Source organism: Siphateles boraxobius, unplaced genomic scaffold, assembly GCF_051911475.1.
Source record: "Siphateles boraxobius isolate OS27281-9 unplaced genomic scaffold, OSU_SipBor_1 17, whole genome shotgun sequence".
In the NCBI taxonomy this organism is placed as follows: domain Eukaryota; kingdom Metazoa; phylum Chordata; class Actinopteri; order Cypriniformes; family Leuciscidae; genus Siphateles; species Siphateles boraxobius.
This window is the reverse complement of record NW_027508777.1, coordinates 9,397,155-9,422,302: the sequence shown is the minus strand read 5'-3', so window position 1 is coordinate 9,422,302 and position 25,148 is coordinate 9,397,155. Positions and strand designations below refer to the sequence as shown.

Here is a 25,148-nt window from a genome sequence, read left to right as displayed (position 1 = left end):
CCTCAGTGTTTGCTGGTCGTCGTCCTTGTATGGTTGTGTCTCTGAATTCCTGGAGTTTGTTATTTTGTTCCTGTATGTTCCTGAAGTTTATTTTGTAAATAAATCAACTACTTTGAAGTTCTTGCATCCTCGTCTTCAGCTACCTGCACACAAACCTGACAGAACGACCAACCTACTGCAAAAAAAAAAAAAGAAAACCTCCAGTGTAAGCCTCCAGTCGAACATTGAGTTCGATAAACAGGCCTTTGTGGGAACCCGCAAAGCGATTCTCCGGGGGATCCGTGGAGGTCATAGGGGAGGATATGGGTCTAGACTTTTTCAGCGTCAACATCTCTGCGTCCAGCCCAATCCTCATCTCATCCGCCCTGTCGAGCAAGAGCCAGAACCAGTCTTCGAGCAAAAGCCAGAGCCTGTTACCTGTTCGCCAGAACCGGAGCCAATCGCCTGCCCGCCAGCGCCCGAGCCCATCGCCTACCCGCCAGAGCCTGAACCCATCGCCTGCCCGCCTGAGCACACCACATGTGAGTCCACACAAGAAGACAAAGCGCTGATTGTGATGTCTTCGGCGATTCTGTGTGTGTGGGCTACACGCACATCAGCTCTAGCATATGAGTCCAGTTCCGAGTCCCATGATGTGCTGGTCCCGTCCAGTTCCGAGTCCCATGATGTGCTGGTCCCGTCCAGTTCCGAGTCCCATGATGTGCTGGTCCCGTCCAGTTCCGAGCCCGTTGATCCTGCGCCAGAGCCCGTTGATCCTAAGCCAGAGCTCACTGATCCTGCGCCAGATGCACCAGAGCCCGTTGATCCTGCGCCAGAGCCCGTTGATCCTGCGCCAGAGCCCACTGATCCTGCCAGATGCACCAGAGCCCACTGGTCCTGCACCGGAGCCCACTGGTCCTGCACCGGAGCCCACTGGTCCTGCACCATAGCCCACTGGTCCTGCACCATAGCCCACTGGTCCTGCACCATAGCCCACTGGTCCTGCACCGGGAGCCCACTGGTCCTGCACCAGGAGCCCACTGGTCCTGCACCGGGAGCCCACGACCCTCTTTGCTGCCGGATCCCCCTTTTCCTGTCAATTTCCCCATTAAAATTTTGGGGGGGGGGCGCCCACCCGAAGGGTCCTCGCCGCCCTTGCCACGCCCGAGGGTCCGACAGCTCCGCCCTGGCCTGCCAGAGGGTCCGACAGCTCCGCCCTGGCCACGCCCGAGGGTCCGACAGCTCCGCCCTGGCCACGCCCGAAGGTCCGACAGCTCCGCCCTGGCCACGCCCACAGCCTGCTCCGCCCTGGCCACGCCCACAGCCTGCTCTGCCCTGGCCACGCCCACAACCTGCTCTGCCCTGGCCATGCCCACAGCCTGCTCCGCCGTGGCCACGCGCACACAGCCTGCTCCGCCGTGGCCACGCGCACACAGCCTGCTCCGCCGTGGCCACGCGCACACAGCCTGCTCCGCCGTGGCCACGCGCACACAGCCTGCTCCGCCGTGGCCACGCGCACACAGCCTGCTCCGCCGTGGCCACGCGCACACAGCCTGCTCCGCCGTGGCCACGCGCACACAGCCTGCTCCGCCGTGGCCACGCGCACACAGCCTGCTCCGCCGTGGCCACGCGCACACAGCCTGCTCCGCCGTGGCCACGCGCACACAGCCTGCTCCGCCGTGGCCACGCGCACACAGCCTGCTCCGCCTGGACTGTCCTGGAGTCCAGGATGCCCACCCTCCCACCCCTTTGGATTTTATACGGCGCGAGGACGCGCCTTCGGGGAGGGGGGAGGTACTGTCACGTTTCAGTATATTTGAGTTTTGTGATCTTGGTTTCCCCTGTGTTTGTGATTTTGGTTCAGTCCTGATAGTTTTCCCGCTCTGTCTGATTAGTAATTCCCTTCACCTGTGTTCTGTTAATTATCATTTTAGTCCCTGTTTTTAAAAAAAAAAAAATTACTTTATTTATTTACCAGGGACAACGTACAAAATACATTAATCTTACGAAAAGATGTTTTGTACCAGAGTTAGCCGAAGCCAATTTTCATCTGCAGTCCCCGGGCAGGTACACACAATATTTACAACATTACATTACAAAATAACTATCAATAGTACTTAGCAAGTACATATAATATTAGTCCAACAATGGTCATTTAAAAACAATCAGATGTTCAAGATGAAAGAACTAATCAAAAGACCATCACAGCCTATAATATATACAACAAAGTCAAAAACATTTACTTTAAAAATAACATTTGTACATTTTAAATATGCTGATGCTGACACAGCTGGTTATCAAGAATGTGTTTCTTTAAGTTTTGAGAAAAATTATTTAAATCTGCAGACAACTTTAGATTGTTAGGAAGTTGATTCCATTGTTTAATACTTTTAAATGAATAAGCTGTCTGTGCAAAGGCGGAGGATCTTTTCGGGATAGCACAATTTCTGTGAGCAGTGGACCGGGATGTTCGGTTTGTTTGTTCAGAATAAAGTTTTATGAATTTTTTCATTGAGAGTGGAGCAATATTATTAACAATTTTAAAAACAGTTCTCAAATTTGTAAATCGAATTAGGGAGTCAAAACTTAATACTTTATATTTACTTAAAATACTGCAATGATGATAGCGAGGGGCTTTTCTGTCAAGCACCTTTAACGCCTGATTATAGACTGATCTGAGCGGTTTAAGTGTGGTCTCGTTGGCCTGTGACCAACAGGACAAACAATAGGTGATGTGTGAAGAAATCATGGCATTAAAATACATGAAAGATGCTTCAATTGTCAAACTATTCCTAATATGTTTGAAAATAGAAATTTTATATTTAATGGAGTTAGACATTTTTTTAATATGTTTTTTAAAACTTAACGTTTGATCTAAATGGATACCTAAATATTTAGTCTCTGTCACGATGGTAATTTTTTGTCCATGAAAATAGATGTTAGGCATATCTTTAAATTTTTTGGACTTAGCGAAATACATTCCAACAGTTTTTTCAGTATTAAGTGTTAAGCAAGAAGAGTTTAGCCAGTTACTTATTTTGTCCATGGCTGAGGACAATTTAGTGGCTACTTGCTCCGTATCCCTCCCATGTACGTAGATGACAGCATCATCTGCGTACATGATGATGTCTACACCCTTGCACACAGCCGGAAGATCATTGATATAAATACTGAACAACAAGGGTCCCAGAATTGATCCTTGCGGGACCCCAGTTGTGCTGGGCTTCAAAGAGGACAATACATTTTTCACCCTCACACATTGCATCCTATTTGCAAGATATGATCGTATCCAATGCAGTGTGTCCATTGACAGATTGTACTTAGAGAGCTTAGACAGGAGGACACTGTGGTTTACCGTGTCAAAGGCTTTTCGTAAGTCCAGAAACACGGCACCCACCGTGCCCCCTCCGTCCAAGCTAGCCTTTATGCTTTCCATCAGATAGCAGCAGGCTGCGTCGGTGGAATGATTGCGTCGGAAGCCAAACTGCATGGAGTGCAACAGATTATTACAGTCTAAGTGATCGCTTAGCTGCTCTATGATGGCTTTCTCAAGAATTTTTGATGCTACAGGCATTATACTAATAGGCCTGTAGTTGCTTATTTCGTTTTTGCTTCCGGATTTGTATATTGGGGTTATAACTGCTGTTTTGAAGACACTGGGGAAGATACTCTCATCAATAGATTTATTCACAATATATGTAATAACTGGTGTTAAAATCTCCCTATGTTTTTTAATGAAAGAGCTATCAATTCCCCAAAAATCTTTTGCTTTTGAATTAGATAAGGATTGCATTATTTTATCTGTTTTAGAGTAATCAATGTGTTTAAAACACAGAGCCTCGTGATCGTTAATAGGAGGCTGAGGTAATGAACAAGAATGAGGTAATCCAGAGACATGTTGAATAATTTCATTCACTGAATCAATAAAATAATCATTAAAATAGTTTGAAACTGTTAGTCCATCCTTGTGATTTTCATCATCTATTTTCAGCTCTATTACTCCACTCTTAGTTTGCACCTTTCCAGTTAATTTATCTATAGTTTGCCAAAGTTCTCTAGAGTTACCCTTAGCTTGTTTAATTATATTCAGATAAAACATTGCTTTTGCTTGTCTTAGCTGTTGAGTGACTTTATTTCGAAGTCCCTTATAGACTAGACGATCAGTTGTAAGTCCCGTTTTATGGGACTTTTTTAATGCTGAATCTCGAGTTCTCATCAATTTCCATAGATTATCATTTAACCAAGGTAAAGGAATTTTGCCTTTAGGCTTTACCTTTTTTTCTTTAGAATATTTAAAAACAAGCTGTTGTAACTTCTTTATCAACTCACTAGAAGCTGTATTACTGTCTTTATCATTTATCATTTCCAACCAATTTACCTTTCTCATTTCGTTGTCAAACCTCTCAACATCTTTCCTGGGGATATAGAGTACAGAATCATTAATATTAACCTTATTTAAATTTCGGTAGCGCATTTTTGACAATTTCCTTGCAACTAATGTTAAATTATGATCAGACAGACCTGTTATTAAATTATAAACTTTACCAATACGGTCAGTATTGTTAGTAAAGACTAGATCAATAAGCGTTTGAGATGTCTTAGTAATCCTAGTTGCTTTTTCAATCATTTGTGTAAAATGAAATTTTTGAGTAATCTCTTTTAACTTTTTTTCTACCATTCTTATCGATCCAATTTATATTAAAATCCCCCATAAGAAGTATTTCTTTCACATCACACTTTTTAAGAATGTCTGTTAGGTGATCAAAAAATAGATTATTTGATGTCGGAGGCCTATACAAGGCTAGAACAGCAAATGACATTTCCGGAGACAGCTTAATTTTTATCCCCACACATTCCAAAACATCTCCCACTGATTCCATATGTACACATTGAAAACTGTCCTTAACATAGATCATTACTCCGCCCCCTTTGCCGTGACCACGGTCACGCCTGTAGATGTTGTAGCCTGGAATATAAACAGCTGTATTTGAAGTGGCGGGTTTTAGCCAAGTCTCAGAAAGACACAAAAAGTCAAGGTTCGACTGTGTTAGCAACTGTTCAAGTTGTTCCGCTTTCGATACCGCGCTTCTTATATTGAGGTGTCCCCCAAATACACCTTTGGGTTTGACTTTAGGGTCCCAGAGTACTTTGGCGTGATTTACAGTCTGAAATAGTCTATATCTCTGTTGTTTAGTGACAGCGTTTGAGGGACACGGCATGGATAGATGAGACGAGGAAACCAAATCACATGCCGCCCCAGCTTTCTCCACAGCGGCATTTTGTTTGTTTATCCCAGTATCCGTACAAGATGTATCTGTGCACGGTGTCTGTGCCAAAGCACCCGACAAGTTCTTTTTACACAAAGTCTCAGTACCATCTGGGGACAGTGTTGATGGCATGCAAATTTGTCCATTTGTTTGTGTATGCTCGTAAGAGTAACTCACTGCGATCGTGACTGCAGATCCACGTATGGGTGAGATGCCATTTGCACCCATTTGTTCCCCCCCCCCCCCGCCGACAGGTCCTGGGTTTAGATGTATATCCCCACATAGTAAAAGTAAAATGCATAGCAAGGTTGAAACAGCTGATCCTCGGCGGCGTTTATCAAAGCAGGAGCTGATCAATGAAGGCACAACTGCGCGTCCTTGTTTTAAAACAGACGCATAAATGGCGTGTTTGCTCCATGTGTTAAAAGGTGGTAGTACATGGCACTTTTCATTGTAATCCGACCGGTAGCAAAGAGCTTTCCAGTCACTCCAGGTTGATAGTAGCACCGCGGTAAGCACATACAAGGCAATAACCACGTACTGATTTATATTTAGTCAGCCACATTTTCTCAGATAAGGCAACTGTAATTCAGCATCAGGTCCTCTATTTTTAAAAGGCGACTCCTCAGAACGTATTAAGGGAGGTGAGCTCACAGGACCTGCCAACCTGCAGCCTCCACCTGACGCCATGTTCTCCCACTAACAGCTCAAACCCTATTTTTCAATTTTAAAACATTCATTTAAGCCTTGTGTTTTCCCTCAGTGTTTGTTGGTCGTCGTCCTTGTATGCTTGTGTCTCTGAATTCCTGGAGTTTGTTATTTTGTTCCTGTATGTTCCTGAAGTTTTTTTTGTAAATAAATCAACTACTTTGAAGTTCCTGCATCCTCGTCTTCAGCTACCTGCACACAAACCTGACACATTTAGTTTCATTTAATAAAAGTGAACAATAATCACAAGGATATAATGATTTCCATTACACGAGAGTAGGTGTTAAAACTTCATGCTGATTTGTACTCGGCTTTCACCAAGATAATCACCAATTAAGACGTAGCTTTACAGTAACCTATGCTTCTCCATCCATTTACGCTTCTTTCCATCTGGTGACGTGAATCTCCTTCTGTCTGGTGTTAATAGCTGCAGTGTATTGCGCGTCAGCACACACAACGGCTGCAACCACAGTGCAGTCCCCCCATAACAACCCTCTGGATTGAGCGGAGTAGGGAACATCTCTAGGGTCTTCAAGTGGGCACCTTCAGTCATCAGTGTTTCGTCGACTAGCCCATGACACCTCAAGAGGGCTCGACAGTGACTCTGGCGTCCCAGAGTCACCCCCCTCCGTCCCCCACTCAACTCAGCCCAGTTTACTGACCTCTACTTCCCTCTTGCTGCTGAGACCTAACCACAATCTCACAATCTACCCATTCACGCAATACAGTATACACAGGAACGTAATGACTGTAAATACTATACAACCGATACAAATAAACCAACAGTTGCTAATGAGACCTAACCACAATCTCACAATCTGTCATACTTCTCAACTTTTAGTGCATTGTTGTCCCAAATATCATTAACTAGATCAAAAATGTTTATGTCCTGTTTATTTTTAAATTATGAACTAAACTCATAAGAAATTAAAATTTCTCAAATAAAATATTACATTTACTGTACCAAACACCACTTTCAATACACAATATTCACCATATTGTATTTCACAATGCTTTATTGGAGGTGTTGTAAACCTTGTTCTTCTTAAGTGTAGAAAACTTAGAAGTGCAGACCAGGAGACTTTAAGAGGTATCTTTCGAGCAGAAGTTCTTTATTGCGTCGCTGTAGTTATCTCAATCAAGTCTAACTCAATATCTAAAAACACATTGTTTTATCCTTCCAAAGTGGGAGGGATTTACATAAAAGGGGGGAGGCAATCTGAACAACGCATGTAAATGTGAAGTACAGGAATCAGCACTTTACCGGAAGTTCCACAGCCCTGATCTCGTCAGCATAACAGGGTGATTCAAATGTAAATATCCTAATCCAATCAGCCAGACTCTTCACCGACTGGGACAGTGGCTCGAGAGCCATTAGAACAAAAGGTGAGAGTTTCAGTAATCTGCCCGACTGTATCACCCATCTTAATGGCCAGGAAGTGCATACAGACAAAAGCTAATGTCCGACACCTGAATTGCTTGACTTACAACAGAGAGATCAGGACTGGCAATGAATCTCTTACTGATAATTCTGATATCATCATTTATACTTCAAATGCTAAATTCAGTCTACTAAACTTTCTCAGTGTATATACTATTGTATTGGAACCTAAAAACATTTAATAAATTTGTAACACTACATTTCCCCCTTTGAGAGTTCTAATAACGCTCACATTATATACAAATTTAAACACTTAAAAGTTAATTCTTGTAACTTGTGATCGTTACAAGCACATGCTTCTGTGTTGCTGTTTCTGCAATTGCATGCTGACACAGAAACAAACATGCAATTTTAGGGTCCGTGACGTTCCTACGTGTAATAGTCTTTTCTGGTAGGAACTGTGATTTTCTCGTGAGAGGCGTGATTCATATGTTGAATGAAACACTTGATACTGTGGACGCATAGATAGTAGCCAGTAGAACAAACAACAACATAATTGCTATTTCCTTTATCCACAGCCAGGGTCTACCAATCAAGTTTCCGAACCATGAAAAATTATCTTCAGTCATCTGGTGTACTTTTGCTGAAAGATCAAGAATGTCTTGTTGGATTTTGTTCAAGTTCTCTGTTGGATCCATTAAACCGGTGCAGCATTCAGGTCCGATGATGGTGCAGGCTCCTCCTTGTGTTGAATCCAAGGCCACTCTGTTCTGTAAGATCATTATCTTGTGCGAAGCGAGAGTGTCTGTCATGTTACTGGTACGACAATCTTACATTTATTCATTTAGCTGACGCTTTTATCCAAAGCGACTTACAATTGCTAGATATGTCAGAGGTCGCACGCCTCTGGAGCAGCTAGGGGTTAAGTGTCTTGCTCAGGGACACAATGGTGTCTCACAGTGGATTCAAACCCGGGTCTCTCACACCAAAGGCATGTGTCTTATCCACTGCGCCATCACCACCATCTTGATCATGTTGAAGGATGACTGAAGGTTTCGTATGTGAGTCTCTGCGTTGTGTATTTTTTTCTTTTTTTCTTTCATGATAGTTGGTTCGGCAGTGGGTCTAGTCGTGTTCTTGAGGTTTTCTTGTGGCTTCATACGCAGATGACGAGGTCAGTGCGTATGGGTCCCGGACAGTCATCATCAAGTGGTATCTGTACAGAGTAAGAAAGAAAACAAAAGACAGGAGAGCAGTATTTGTTCACACACTAGGGTTGTAAACTTTTCCGAGTCTGCTAGACAGTAGAGCAGTATTTGTTCAAACACTATGGTTGTAAACTTTTCTGAGTCTGCTATTGTTGTTCCATCTTTCCCTATTTCTTAAACCTTTGACACCTAAGGAACAGTGAGGTAAGGATGGACTAGGATAGGGCCTATGAGGGAATCTTCACCGCAGAGTTTGACCCCGAAGCCTGTTGCATTCGGTTCTTCTCTGGGCTCCTCACTGGTTCCGTGTCCTAACCTATCCCTGTAGGTGGGGGAAACAACTCTACAGTGTGTACATTAGTCCAGGTTTCTCCTTCCCTGACACAATACTGCAGCACCTGTAATCAACATCCCTTAATGTGGTCTTTGCCACATAGGAATTACTTTCAATTACTTGAGCTGAACCGTCAACAAACAACTCAAATTCTGAATTCTCTGTGGGAGTTTCTTTTAGTTCCCTCGAAGGTGTGTATGTAAGCGTAACACAATCGTGAGTCATTTCTCCTTCATCCTCTAACAAATCCTCAGTCATTGCAGACATCATATATGAGGATGGGTTCTTGACTGGTGCACGCTGTAAAACAATGTTCGGGGCTGTGGGGGTAGTTAACCCATTTCCCCAATGGGAGGAGGTGACAGAAGTTTCTTTTGTTTCATTCATCAGTGTGGACACTGCATGAAGGCATTATACATTTACAGTCTGACCTAACATCATTACTGATGAAGGGCCTGTGCTGTAGCATAACATTTAAGGCTGTGAGTTTACTTAACCAGTGTTCCCCAAAGGAAGGCTGAGACAGTCACTTTCCTTTTGTTCTATTAAACAAAAATAAGTATTTTATCTCTGTTGTAAGTTACTGTGGATATTAAGCACTCACAGCCCAAATGGTTAACACATCAACCAGCTGCCCCAGTTTAATGATGAGGGGAGGGGCTGCTTCAGAGTAGCAAGCAGACTGAGTAGGAGCTGAGTAACCTTGTTAACTTGTTTAAAGTTCTTTTTGTTTTTCCTACACTCCTTTCCCCAATGTCCATGTTTACCACAATAATAACAACTACTGCCCTCTCCCTTAGGACATTTGCGTTTCTGTTGATTCTCTGTGTTGACCTTAAAGGATGCTGCTGCAACTTTTACTCTTGCCTTGACATCAGAGTCTCTTTCCCATGCAGCCAAACTCTCTAAGTTGTTTTGTATGGTTCTAGTGGACCATGTTAAGTCTAAGAAAGGCAATGCTTTTCTATGTTCTGACAACAGACCATCAAACCATGTGCGAACTAGGGGACCATTATCTTCTAGCACCTTCTCTGAAGTGTCAGCTAAACCACTGTATGCTGCTGCTGACTGACAAAATCTTTGAGTGTACTCACTAACATTCTCATGTTTCTTCTGTACACAACTATTGATCTTTGACCAGTCGATGTTTGGTCCAACAATGTTTTTCAACGCTTTCAGAACTCCCTCTCTCAGTTTATCTTTTCTGGCATGTTGTAGTTCAGAAGTAACAGTAGACTCAAAACTGTTGAATTCAGATTCAGTTAGAATTTGTGACATCAGCTGTGTGACTTCTGCCAACGACATGTCGTAAAGACGCATTTTACTGATCAATGCCCTTCTACATTCAGAAAAATCTGTGCGTACTGAGGGTAAGCTTTGGGATAGTCTTTCTATGTCTCTAGGTCCGAGTGCTTTGGCAACAGTTTGGTTTTGGACAACAGAAGAGTTGGTAGGAACACTTTCAGTTCCCTCAATTCCCTGAGATCTTCTTGTGACACATACCTTTACTGAATCTACAGGCTTATCAGTTACTGATGGGATGTCTACATCTGTTTCAAAGAATGCTTGTAAGTCAGGATAAATCTCATCTGATTGTTGGTCTTCTGAGTCACATTTGGTTGAGGCCTTGTTATGGCCCACCTTAGTGTGCAATTGTTTGTTCTGTTCTTTTAATTTAGCTATACACCTAGATTGTTATTGTGCAATGGATAAGCTAAATTCCATGTGACAGAAAATAATGCCTTTTATGTTTCTCTTCCTGATACATGCACCCAACACATTCTTGTATTCTTCAATAGACCATACTTTTTCTGGGTGAATACCAAATTTCTTTCTCAAATCCAATCTGACTGACTCAGTGACTATGGAGTCCATCTGCTCCCCTAACAATGACATGAACTCACTGTCTGTCCATAAAGGAGTACCAAGACCACCTTTTTCTGTTGTGGGGATTACTCTAGCATTCCTTCTAAACATTGTTGTGAGTTTTCTTTGTTGCCAACACAAACAAACACTAAAACTTCTCTGATCAACAGAGGGTACACTTGTTAACACAGATCAACTATCGTTAACCTTCCTTCAAATTACTAGCACTTTATGCTAATCTTTCCTGCTTACAAGAACAGAAGATAAAACAATTCTTCTCTGCTGAAAACAGAGGATAAACCTGTTACTTCTCTGACAAAGCAACGAATAACTAGTTATGAATACTTATCATAATGTATTCAGCCTTCCCTGGCAAACAGAGGAGAAACCACTTTGCTAACACACTTTTAACAGTTGTTAAATTTTCCTGATTAAACAGATGATGAACCTTCTTAAGCAAAGTAGAGGACAAACTACTGTTAACAGTTTAAACGGTTAACTGTTGTAACTGTTGTTAAACGTCCCTTGTTGAACAGAGGATTAATCTTCTATGACTACACAGAGGATGTATCACCTTCCCTTGTAAAGCAAAGGATAAGTCTTCCCTAACTTTACAGAGGATAAAATCAATTCTTCTCTGCTGAAAACAGAGGATAGCAAATATTAGCAAGTAATGCTAACCTTCTCTGTGAACAGAGGATGAAAAAAAAAAATAACTGGCACGTAATGCTAATCCTACTCTGTGGACAGAGGATCACCAAATATTAACACGTAATGCTAAATTCTTCCCTGCCTGACAACAGAGGATCACTTTCATCTCTAACAGAAACTTTAGAGGATAAGCAATATTAACATGTACGTTAATCTTCCCTGCCTGAAAAACAGATGATACATTTCATCTCTAAAAGCAACTTTAGAGGATAACTTTAGTTAACAAACCCTACAGCTGTTTGTTAACTTCTTATCTGGCGGCGCAGAGGAATGACAAATTTGTACTGGTCTTCAGTGGTTCTTTGAATAGAGTGAAACTCAGCAAATCGTTCGCTGTACGGAAAGGTTCCGTCTGGAAACTCAGTCAGAAAGTTCTTTCTTCGTTGAGCTTGAAGTTTCAAGATTCAGTCTGGAACTGGAAAGTCAGATCTTTGTTGAGCTCAATCTGGATTAAAAAGATTCAGTCTGGAACTGGAAAGTCAGATGTTGAGATCTTTGTTGAGATCTTTGTTGAGGTTCAGTTCTGGAACTCAGTTAGCTTTGTTGAGATCTTTGAGCTTTGAAGTCTCAAATCAGTCTGGAAAAGTTCATTCTTTGTTGAGTTTCAGTTTCTCCATCCGGTTCATGGCACCATCTGTTGTAAACCTTGTTCTTCTTAAGTGTAGAAAACGTAAAAGTGCAGACCAGGAGACTTTAAGAGGTATCTTTCGAGCAGAAGTTCTTTAATGCGTCGCTGTAGTTATCTCAATCAAGTCTAACTCAATATCTAAAATTTTTTATGTAAATCTAAGATTTACATAAAAGGGGGAGGCAATCTGAACAACGCATGTAAATGTGAAGTACAGGAATCAGCACTTTAACGGAAGTTCCACAGCCCTGATCTCGTCAGCATAACAGGGTGATTCAAATGTAAATATCCTAATCCAATCAGCCAGACTCTTCACCGACTGGGAAAGTGGCTCGAGAGCCATTAGAACAAAAGGTGAGAGTTTCAGTAATCTGCCCGACTGTATCACCCATCTTAATGGCCAGGAAGTGCATACAGACAAAAGCTTATGTCCGACACCTGAATTGCTTGACTTACAATAGAGAGATCAGGACTGGCAATGAATCTCTTACTGATAATTCTGATATCATCATTTATACTTCAAATGCTAAATTCAGTCTACTAAACTTTCTCATTGTATATACTATTGTATTGGAACCTAAAAACATTTAATACATTTTTAACACTACAGAGGACACAGCATAAAGTTGATAAAGTAGCATAAAGACAAATGAGATTCAAGATAAATAAAAATGGGTCTTCAAAAATACATTAACATCACATTAATCCATTCACAGCTGCTGAAGCCACACAAATGAGGGCCAGAGAATCCTATTCAGTCACCTATGATACAGAAAACAGATTTGATATTTTGTTGGAAAATAATGATTCATTATCTCAGCTAAACTGGTTTCTTGCTCTTCCCTGTACGTCTCTATCGTGTTCATGTTCTTCTTCCTCATCTAAACAGTTTGTTCAGTTGTACCCTACAGTACAACTGATGAACAGAGGATGTGATCACTGATGTGGTGTAGCTTTTTCTCAACCAGAGGAAGAAGTTTCAACATCCCATCGTCAGGCGTTCTCCAGTCCTGGTCTGAAAGTAAAACAAACAATTCAAATTAAGTTGTTTAATGGACAGTCAGGTCAGCTTCTGTTGTGTGTTATTTAAAGCAGTGATGGGCTACTCTGGCCCTCAGCGTCCACTGTCCTGTAGATTTAGCTCCAACCTCAAACCCTCCTGCATACGTCTACAAGTAAACCTGAAGACTTTGGTTAAAATGTTCAGATGAGCTCAATTAGGGTTGGAGGAAAACTCTCCACCTCAAAAAGGAGAACGCAAAAGGGCCTGAGTTGCCTGTTACTTATTTAAATTTACAAAGCAGCAGTCAGTACATTATATTATACACATTGAAGTATTATATATATATATATATATTAAATTGCAGCACATACAGGTGAAACTCGGAAAATGTGAATATCGTGCGAAAGTTTTTTTTTAGCAAAATGTTTTTTATCGTGCAAAAATGTATTTCAGTAATTCAACTTAAAAGGTGAAACTAATATATTATACAGACTAATTACATGTAAAGTGAGATATTTCAAGCCTTTATTTGTTACAATTTGGATGATTATGGCTTCCAGCTATGAAAACCCCAAAATTAGAATTATGTGAAAAGGTTTTCATAGCTGGAAGCCATAATCATCAAAATTATAACAAATAAAGGCTTGAAATATCTCACTTTGCATGTCAAGAATGAGTCTATATAATATATTAGTTTCACCTTTTAAATTGAATTTTCTGAAATAAATGAACTTTTGCACGATATTCAAATTTTTCGAGTTTCACCTGTAATATAAGTTAAGTACTGAAAAAAAAACCCTGTTTTTCCCATATCAACAGCAACCTGTTTTAAAATATATTTTAGAAAGGCATGGTCTCTTTTGAGCCTTAGTGTAATGTCCTGTAATGCTGGTGATGTAGAAATGGAGGAGGCTGGATCCAAATGCAGTGTGGCTTTATTAACAAACTATAAACTCAGACAGGAACAGGTTACAAGGACTCGGGAACAGGTTACCAGGAATCACCAACGTTAGCATACATACATTCATGCAACAACTCACAAGGACAGGGCAGAAACACTGGGCTTAAATAATGAAGTACAAATGAGCTAACAGGATAACCAGGGGGCGTGGAGAACGAGAAACACCTGGGATCACTAATAAACAAGACAGGGAACCACTGAACATGACAAAACAAGACAAGACACAAAACCCACATTACGACATAACCCCCCCCTTAAGGGCGGCTCCTGACGCCCAATAACACCAAAAAAGTCCAGGAGGGCGGTCTTGGGGGGGGATGGGGGGCCAGGCCCATACAGGGGAACAGGACCTGGACCTAGGCAAGGCGGGCCTGGGCCGTGGAGCGTGGGCAGACCTGACAGACCAGGAGACCACGGCGGAGCTGGATGCGGGCGTGGCCACGGCGGAGCTGGATGACGGCGTGGCCACGGCGGAGCTGTCGGACCCTCGGGCGTCCAGGGCGGAGCTGTCGGACCCTCGGGCGTCCAGGGCGGAGCCGGACGAGGCGAAGGCCAGGGTGGTGAAGCCCCTGCAGACGACCGTGGCGGCGCAGCCCTCATGGTCTCCTCACCGGACCCTTGGCCCCCCCCCAAAAAATACTTGGGGAAATCCACGGGTTCAGGAAAGGCCTTCCGGAGCTTGAAGGGCGCAGGCAGGGCGAGGCGCAGAGGCGGGGCCGGCAGGGCGAGGCGCAGAGGCGGGGCCGGCAGGGCGAGAAGTCTGGGTACGCTCACTGGAGCCTGACGAGCCGAGCGAGTCCTCCTTCTCCTTCTGCGACGGCGCTTCACTGGACTTGACTCAGTAGACTCACTTGACTCAGTAGACTCACTTGACTCAGTAGACTCACTTGACTCAGTAGACTCACTTGACTCAGTAGACTCACTTGACTCAGTAGACTCACTTGACTCAGTAGACTCACTTGACTCACTTGACTCACTTGACTCACTTGACTCGGCGGCACTTGACTCAGCGGCACTTGACTCACTTGACTCGGCGGCACTTGACTCACTTGACTCGGCGGCACTTGACTCACTTGACTCGGCGGCACTTGACTCACTTGACTCGGCGGCACTTGACTCACTTGACTCGGCGGCACTTGACTCACTTGACTCACTTGACTCGGCGGCACTTGACTCGGCACTTGACTCACTTGACTCGGCACTTGACTCACTTGACTCGGCACTTGACTCACTTGACTCGGCACTTGACTCACTTGACTCGGCACTTGACTCACTTGACTCGGCACTTGACTCACTTGACTCGGTGCTTGACTCAGTACTTGACTCAGGGCTAGATTCACTTGACTTAGGGCTAGATTCACTTGACTCAGTACTTGACTCGGGATTCGGCGAAACCTCCGCGGTCTCCGGATTGGCAAATCCAACAGGACCAGTGCGGAATACGGGCTTGAGTGGGCATACGTGAGTCGCGGGTTTGGCAAAGCTGCAGTGAGGAGCTGGCTCGGCCGGATAGGACGGGAACGTGGATATGGGACTGTCCACGAAGCAAGCCTCAGCAATGTACCGGTCCAGAGTCCAATCGGTAATGTCACTCGGCATCCATCGAGCGATCCGGTAATCCAGCCCGTTCCGAAACAGGCCTATGAGCTGGATTTCATCGAGCGTTCCTAGATGGCAAATGGAGAGGAAGTCGTTAGCGTAGCTTTGGACGGACTGGTTCTCTTGAAACATTACCGAGAGATATTTTCTCAGGGCCCGGTTGTTGACGACTATAGCAGAGACTGCTGGAGCGACTGCTGGATCCATGTTGAGGTGAGTTGTTCTGTAATGTCCTGTAATGCTGGTGATGTAGAAATGGAGGAGGCTGGATCCAAATGCAGTGTGGCTTTATTAACAAACTATAAACTCAGACAGGAACAGGTTACAAGGACTCGGGAACAGGTTACCAGGAATCACCAACGTTAGCATACATACATTCATGCAACAACTCACAAGGACAGGGCAGAAACACTGGGCTTAAATAATGAAGTACAAATGAGCTAACAGGATAACCAGGGGGCGTGGAGAACGAGAAACACCTGGGATCACTAATAAACAAGACAGGGAACCACTGAACATGACAAAACAAGACAAGACACAAAACCCACATTACGACACTTAGCCAGTGATGCTTGATTTCTTTCAAGACAACGTACTCTTCTGTCACTTGTTTCAAGAGCTTTACTTGGTCAATAACCAAGTGATAACCTGTACAACGTAAAATTGTCAACATTAAATTATGTACTAGCCTACATATTACAGCATTGTTTCAATACAAGACATACCAATGGCCACGCGCACCTTTCTGTCTTTGGGCAACGGATGTTCCTTCCTCACCGAAACAAAGGATTCATTCGATTAGCTTGCGTTGATATATGGACTGGTCTTCCTTCTCTGCTGTAAAACAAAAAAAGTCTCTACTTACTCTATGTGCAATTACTATTGTTCTTAAAACATAGAAATTAAGACAGTTATAAATAAGTTATTTTACCATACGATTCAGGAGAGAGCATTTGATGAGTAAATACTGATTGAAATATCGTAGGATCTTTACCTGGGAAGGGCTGATCACGGCAAGATTCACTGAGACTCACTAGTAGCTCTTGTGAGGGTCGGCTCTTAAAAGAGCTGTTGAGTTTGATGTTGTAGAGATCTTAAAAAAAAGGACTAAGTAATCCTGCAAGACAGAAATGAAGGTAATTTTATTACATTACAAGCAAGTAGAAAGTTTATAATTAACAGTAGGATTTATTTCTGTATAGTGTTGCATAATTAAATGTTAAATGCATTTATGTAATAAGTTTACTGAACTAGTCCACGGATCGAATACGTTGGAGGACACTTGTTGCCCAATGTGCCCAGCACAGGACTTGATGATGATGTTGTGAGTTTATCCATAACTGTGGGATATTTTTCTGTAAAGAGGTTGGATAATTAAATGTTAAATGCATTTATGTAATAAGTTTACTGTGTGGGCATGATTAAAAGTATGTCATTAATAGCAAGCAAAAATAACACAATTTACATGCAAATGGGACAGTTATCAGTAGTGTAACTGATCTGATCATGACAAAATAATCGAGTATCTGATGTCGTGTGACAGGTCAGATTAGCTTTTCCACTCTTGCAAACAGACAGAGGTAGGTCATGAGGTCTGGAGAGACATCATGTATCATTGGAACATGAACAGACAGGGTCCAATTTGTAATAATTTTAAATAATACAATGCTATTAATATAAACTTTCTGACAGTGTGTGGGGCATCTGCAACTGATTTGCAAATATCGCGATAAATATGTACAGGAATTGAGGCAGTAGCCAATGACAGCACTAGGAGTAAAAGCTGCAGGATTATGTACGAGTATACAAATATGTATGAGCATTGTATGAATTTGAGAACTTGTTAAATCTTGTGAATTATTAAGACTTAGAGACTATGTTTGTACTGATTGGGCTATGGGTTTTGTAAGTAAAGGTTTAAGAAACAACAAATGATTGATAAAATGTTTGATTACAGGTTAAAACCAACACATACATACCATTGTGAATATTTGCCTTTGTAGCTTTTCGTCTCCCGTTTACTACTCCTCAAACAATAATGAGCTGACTGAGTCCGAAAGGCCCTTTTGGTCTTTTCAGCTGAAAAAAGAGAAAATAAAATATCATTATGTATAATATAGGATTATTTAAAGGAAAAATTACAGATTTACCTTACAATTTTTGGATTTTAAATTATTAGGCATTAAAAGCATGGTAAGTGTTGTGGTTATTATGCATTTACAACAAATATTACTATAAAACTACCAATACTGAGGTAAAAGCATGGTAAGTTTTGTGGTTACTGTGCATTTACAACAAATGACAAATGGAAAATGCAAATACTGTGGCAAAAGCATGGTAAGTGTTGTGGTTACTATGCATTACCAACAAATATTACTTTAAAACTACCAATACTGAGGTAAAAGCATGGTAAGTTTTGTGGTTACTGTGCATTTACAACAAATGACACATTAAGACTGCAAATACTGTGGTGAAAGCATGGTAAGTGTTGTTGTTACAATGCATTTACAACAAATATTACTTTAAAACTACCAACACTGAGGTAAAAGCATGGTAAGTATTGTGGTTACTGTGCATTTACAACAAATGACACATTAAAACTGCAAATACTGTGGTAAAAGCATGGTAAGTGTTGTGGTTACTGTGCATTTGTAACAAATATTACTTTAAAACTACCAATACTGAGGTAAAAGCATGGTAAGTTTTGTGGTTACTGTGCATTTACAACAAATTACACATTAAAACTGCAAATACTGTGGTAAAAGCATGGTAAGTGTTGTTGTTACTATGCATTTACAACAAATATTACTTTAAAACTACCAATACTGAGGTAAAAGCATGGTAAGTTTTGTGGTTACTGTGCATTTACAACAAATGACACATTAAAACTGCAAATACTGTGGTAAAAGCATGGTAAGTGTTGTGGTTACTGTGCATTTACAACAAATGACACATTAAAACTGCAAATACTGTGGTAAAAGCATGGTAAGCGTTGTGGTTACTATGCATTTACAACAAATATTACTTTAAAACTACCAATACTGAGGTAAAAGCATGGTAAGTTTTGTGGTTACTGTGCATTTACAACAAACGACACATTAAAACGTCTCGGTTACGTATGTAACCCTCGTTCCCTGAGTACAGGGAACGGAGACATGTCGTCGGGGGAGTTCCCTGACGAATTGGGATCACGCTAGGGAGCCAATTGCCTTCGAGAGAATTAAAAAACGAGCCAATAGACATTGGCATGCAAGATTTGCATTCCGCGACCCGCCTACCAGCGCGGGTATAAAAGGCGGAAGTAAAAATTGCGCAATGCTTTTCGCTGAGGAGCCGAACAGTGTCCAGTCCTCCGCGAAGGTACAGCAACATGGCGAAGGAACGGCACGTCTCCGTTCCCTGTACTCAGGGAACGAGGGTTACATACGTAACCGTGACGTTCCCTTTCGTCCTGGGAACTCCGACGTGTCGTCGGGAGAGTTCCCTGACGAATTGGGATCCCTTATAAAACGCCACGGTGCTGGCCCCTTCCAGCGCCCGCCAAAGCTACCCTGCAGCAGTTTCTTGAAATAAGTTGCGGGAGCTAGCACGGGAAACACACTCCTGTTCCGCAAGTCCCGCACAGTGGATATTGGATAACACTGGGAAAGCGTTCCCTCAAGAGAGGAGGGAATGCTGCGGAAGCCCCAGCCTGAGTGAGATAGGCCAGGAATACACATATGTAGGGCGCCAACGGAGCAAGGAACGCACGTATCCGATGCGAGCGGAGTGGCGTAGCAAGCCGACACAACCTATTCCCTCGACCCACTGGCTGTAGCCAGAAATCGGGAGGAAACAGGTTCCACACGAAGGCTATAGAACCTAGCGAACGTGTTCGGTGTCGCCCAGCCCGCAGCTCTACAGATGTCTGTCAGTGAGGCGCCTTGAGCCAAAGCCCAGGAAGCGGCAACACCTCTAGTGGAGTGAGCGCGCAACCTGGGAGGACAAGGCTCACCCAGAGACTCATATGCTCGGGTGATAGCATCCACTAACCAGTGGGCTAACCTCTGCTTGGAGACGGCCTTCGCCTTCTGCTGGCCTCCGTAACAGACAAAGAGCTGATCTGAGGTTCTGAAGCTTTGCGTTCTGTCAATATAAACCCGCAGGGCATGGACGGGACAGAGAAAAGCCAGGGCTGGGTCTGCCTCCTCCTGGGGCAGCGCTTGCAGGTTCACTACCTGGTCCACGAAGGAAGTGGTAGGAACCTTGGGCACATATCCGAGCCGGGGTCTCAACACAACGTGAGAATGGCCCGGCCCGAACTCTAGGCACGATTCGTCGACTGAAAAAGCCTGCAGATCCCCGACCCTCTTGAAGGAGGCCAATGCTAACAGGAGCGCTGTCTTAATGGACAGGCTATTAAGCTTTACTGTCAGCAAAGGCTCAAAGGGGGGACTTTGAAGAGCTCTAAGTACCAGAGCTAGGTCCCAAGAGGGTACAGAGTGCAAAACACGAGGTGGATTTAACCTCCTGGCACCCTTAAGGAATCTGATGACCAGGTCGGCCTTCCCCAGCGACTTACCTTCAACTGCATCGTGATGCGTGGCTTTTGCGGTGACATACACTTTGAGGGTGGAGGGGGACAGCCTCCGCTCCAACCCATCCTGCAGGAAGGAAAGCACGACACCGATCGGGCAAATCCGGGGGTCCTCCTGACGGGAGGAACACCAATCGACGAACAGGTTCCACTTCAACGCAATACGGCGGCACTAGAAGGACCTGCTCCTCGTCCTCCCTGACCTTGCACAGAGTCTGTGCAAGAAGGCTCACTGGGGGAAACGCATACTTGCGCAGGTCCCGGGGCCAGCTGTGAGCCAGGGCGTCCGTGGCACTCCGAAGACACTCCAAATCAGCTGGACCGCCTGGGGATGGAGTCGCCCTTCTCCTGGCAGGGGAGGCAATCGCGAGAGCTCGTCTGCCACACGGTTGAGCTCCCTTGGAATGTGAACGGCACGAAGCGACCTCAGATGCTTCTGACTCCATAGGAGGAGGTGGGAGGCGAGTCGCGACATGCGACGGGAGCGTAGACCACCTTGATATACGATATACGCAACGGTTGATATACGCAACGGTCGCAGTGCTGTCCGTACGGACCAGTACGTGGCTGCGTCTGAGAAACCCCTTGAGGCGACGCAGGGCTAGACGTACTGCTTGCAACTCTAGGCAGTTGATGTGCCAATGCAGTTGAGGCCCCGTCCACAGACCTGAAACTGCATGCCCTTTGTACGTGGCCCCCCACCCGGTGGCAGAGGCATCCGTGAAAACCACAGCATGCCTGGAAACCTGGACTAGGGGCACTCCGGCCCGTTGAAACGCAGGATCTGACCACGGGGAGAAGGTTTGGCGACAGTGCGGGGTCACTTTGACCCGTAACGGGCCGCTCTGCCACGCCCACCTCGGGACTCCATCGTGAAGCCAGCGCTGAAGCGGTCTCATATGTAACAGGCCGAGCGGCATTACTGCGGCTGCCATATGCCCCAGGAGCCTCTGAAATTGTTTCAGTGGAACCGCTGTCCTGCCTCGAAAGGACCTGAGGCAGGTGAGCACTGACTGGACGCGTTCCTCCGTGAGGCACGCAGTCTGGGCGACCGAGTCCAGCTCCATACCGAGATAAGAGATCCTCTGCACGGGGCAGAGTTTGCTCTTGTCCCAGTTGACCTGAAGCCCCAACCGGGTGAGGTGCCAGAGCACCATGTCCCTGTGATCGCAAAACATATCTCGCGAGTGAGCTAGAATTAGCCAGTCGTCGAGATAGTTGAGAATGCGAACGCCTTGTTCTCTCATGGGAACAATGGCCGCCTCCGCGACTTTTGTGAAGACACGAGGCGACAGAGCCAGCCCGAAGGGTAGGACCTTGTACTGATACGCTCGCCCATCGAAAGCAAACCGAAGAAAGGGTCTGTGTCGAGGGAGAATCGAGACGTGAAAGTACGCGTCCTTCAGGTCGATCGCTGCAAAGAAATCCTGGGGACAGATGCACTTGAAACTGAGCTTCTGCGTAAACATTTTGAACGGGAGTTTGTGCAGGGCCCGATTCAAAACACGCAGGTCCAGGATTGGCCGTAACCCACCGCCTTTCTTGGGTACAATGAAGTAGGGGCTGTAAAACCCAGACCTCATCTAGGCAGGAGGGACCGGCTCGATCGCGTCCTTCGCCAGCAGGACATCGATCTCTTTCCTCAAGACAGGGGCGTCCACCGACCGCACACGGGTGAAGTGGATGCCCCTGAACTTGGGAGGCCGGCGTGCAAACTGAATTGCATAGCCGAACCGGACGGTGCGGATGAGCCATCGGGACGGACCCGGAAGAACTATCCAGGCTTCCAGATAGCGTCCCAATGAACTCACCTGAACCACCGGCGTACCCGCGGAGGGGCAGCGAGGTGGAAGACAGGGACCAAGCTCTGGTGGCGTTGTAGCGACCGAGAGCGGGGTCTGTGTGCGCCTGACACCAACCTGCTTCCACCTAGGGGCAGACGGCAGAGAAGGCTCGTGGGCGTTCTGCTGCGGACTGCCCGGTGGCGAGGGGAGGGGGAGAGACGAGGAACGAGGCCCTGACTCCTCGTATGCTGGTATCTGCGCCTCCTGGCCCAGCCGCAGACCGGAGTGACGCAGCTGGGGCTGCGTCACTGCTATCTGCAACCTGGGAAGAGGGGAATGGGGGTGTAACTGCTCGGGGGCGGCACACGCTGCCGTCCTGGCCCTCTTGGACGGGGGAGACTGTGTGCCCACCAGTCTCGGCCGTGGATGACCTGGAGGAGGAAGGTGAAACTGCTCTTTTTTTGAAAATGTGGGTACCGCTGACCGAGTGGCCAGTTGCGGAACAGAAACAAAAACGAAAGAAAGATTTTACACCCCGGCCCTCCCCCGGGGGAAGGAGGCGTGCAGGGGCACCCTCCCAAAGCGCAGTCTCCGGAACCTCCACCAGGTCGCCCGTCTCAGGGGCGCTTCCCGCCCTTTCTTTTAAGGGAAGGGGCGGGAGGCGTCTGAGCGGGCTTGGCCGCCCTCTTACGACCAGACCTCCGTCCTCCAGGGGTAGACTGCTGCCCTGAAGGAGGAGCGGCCGCAGGAGGGCGACCTCGGCGACGAGCAGCCGGAGGCTCTACGGCCACAGAGGACGGACCAGCAGCAGTCCGCCTCCTATGGAGGACGTGCCATATCGCCTCCGACTGCTTTTGGGCGGTGGAGAACTCTTGGGCGAAGCTCTCCACCGCATCGCCGAAAAGGCCCCCTTGGGATATGGGGAAGTTGAGAAGTTTGTTCTTCTCCGCTTCCCGCATATCCGCAAGGGTGAGCCACAGGTGGCGATCCTGGACCACCAAGGTGGACATCGCCCGACCCAGGGAACGTGCGCTGACTTTCGTCGCCCGGAGTGCAAGGTCCGCTGCGCACGCAGCTCCTGCAGCAAACCCGGGTCGAGACCACCCTCCTGCATGTCATGGAGCGCCTTGGCCTGGTGGACCTGCAGCAGCGCCATGGCATGCAGGGCGGAAGCGGCGTTTCCACACGCCATGTAGGCATCCCTGGTCAGACCAGAGGAAAACCTACAGGCGCGGGAGGGGAGTGAAGGGGCACCCCACCAGGAGGAAGTGGTCTTAGGACACAATTGCATCGCAACCGACCGCTCCACTGGGGGGATTCCCTCGTACCGATGCGCCGCTCCGCCGTCAAGGGTGGTGAGGAAGGAGGAGCGAGGTTGTCTACGTCTGGTCGCGAGGGGGGCCAGCCAAGACTTCCTCAACTCCTCATGCAGTTCAGGGAAGAATGGTACTGGAGCAGGCCGCGGGGCAATAGCACGGCCTGCTCCGAGACACCAATCATCCAGCCGCGAAGGTTCGGGGCCCGGTGGAGGGTTCCAGATGAGCCCGACATTTGCAGCTGCCCTTTCGAGCATAGCGGCCATTTCCGGATCCGGCTCAGCCGCAGCCACCACACCCGAAGGGGGTAGACCCGCTGAGTCATCACCAGAAGACGACCGCTCTTCCTCCGATGCCGCAATCGAAATCTGATCCTCAGGCGGTGCCCCAAAGGAGACAAACGGGACCGCACGAGGCGGTGCCGGAAGCTCCACCGGGACACCCAATGGCAACGAGCTACTAGAGGCGTGAGAAGCCCGTGAGGATCTTTCACCAGACGGGACGTTCTGCATGGTAACCCTCATCCGCTCACCAACAGGAATCACCGAAGTAGCCGTCTGCCGAACTGAACCGGCAGACGCACTAGATCGGGGATTCTCTGAAGGGACTCCCCCATGTCTCAGGGATCTCAGTCTCGAACGCAGCATTGCCAGAGTCATGTTCCCACAATGAGAACATAACTCGTTCACAAACGCTGCCTCAGCGTGCCCTAAGCCCAAACACGAGAGGCAGTGTTTATGACCATCTTCCTGAGGGAGAAGTCGACGGCATCCAGAAACGCACGGGTGAAACGACATCCTGAAAAGGACGCGAAACGCCCGTGGTGCTCTTTTAGAAAGAAAAAAAGGAACGCTCTTTTAACGTGCCGAGGCACACAGGGACCACCGCGGCACACACAACGGGGAAACTGCAAGCCCGCATGCTGCACTCACCAGTACTAGATACCAGCCGTAAAAACGTCTCTTTTTTTAAATAGAGAGAGAACGGTTGGCAACGGGGGGCGATGGTCGCTTGAAGTGCCGTCACACCAGCAACAGAGGATCCTTCTTCTTCCAAGAGGACTCGTTTTCTTATTTATAACTCGGAAAACACAGCAGCTCAGAGAGAGAGAACACACTGGATGGCTCTGAAGCAAAAAGCATTGCGCAATGTTTACTTCTGCCTTTTATATCCGCGCTGGTAGGCGGGTCGCAGAATGCAAATCTTGCATGCCAATGTCTATTGGCTCGTTTTTTAATTCTCTCGAAGGCAATTGGCTCCCTAGCGCGATCCCAATTTGAGAATAATACTGTGGTAAAAGCATTGTAAGTGTTGTGCTTACTGCGCTTCTACCTCAAATACCACTTTGGAACTAATTACTACTTTGAACCTGATATGAATATATATTTCATATATGATTAACTGATTGAAGGTCTAGGCCTAAGTTATAGCACGTCACGTGACAGACAGTTTTTAATCACGTTAGTTTGTAATGTGTTTCGAATTAGAAACCAATGAAATGCAAAGCCTCCCTGGAGATGACAGATTTAATGCAGTGACTGAACATGAGAGAGCTAATCTGATTAATATCGACAAACAGAAAAGACATTATAGCAAACATTATTTGGACAGCGTATTTACGACTACTTACCAACATCTGGCACATGTGACCTGATGCCAAACATCGCAATGTGTTCGGATTCGGAATGAGACTTCTTCAACGCTATTTCCTACTGATAAAATTCGCGTCTGTTATTGCCATAGACAGTAAAAGAAATGGACACAGCGACCCCATTGACTTCAACCAAAGAGTATAGAAGAACAAGAGGCGAAACTCTGATGCTTTTT

The 25,148-nt window shown here is 45.7% G+C and overlaps 2 long non-coding RNA genes across 2 annotated transcripts in view; both read right to left on the bottom strand.

Moving 5' to 3' along the window:
- Window positions 1–25,148, bottom strand: part of LOC143740167 (uncharacterized) — a 72,464-nt gene that overhangs the window by 14,997 nt on the left and 32,319 nt on the right. The gene's annotated exons all lie outside the window — the stretch shown is intronic.
- On the bottom strand, window positions 8,382–17,742 carry LOC143740165 (uncharacterized). The gene is made up of 4 exons (XR_013204784.1): window positions 17,625–17,742; window positions 16,640–16,762; window positions 16,371–16,482; window positions 8,382–13,097 (listed from the first exon to the last, which is right to left on the bottom strand). It is a non-coding gene; the product is annotated as an uncharacterized LOC143740165 (long non-coding RNA).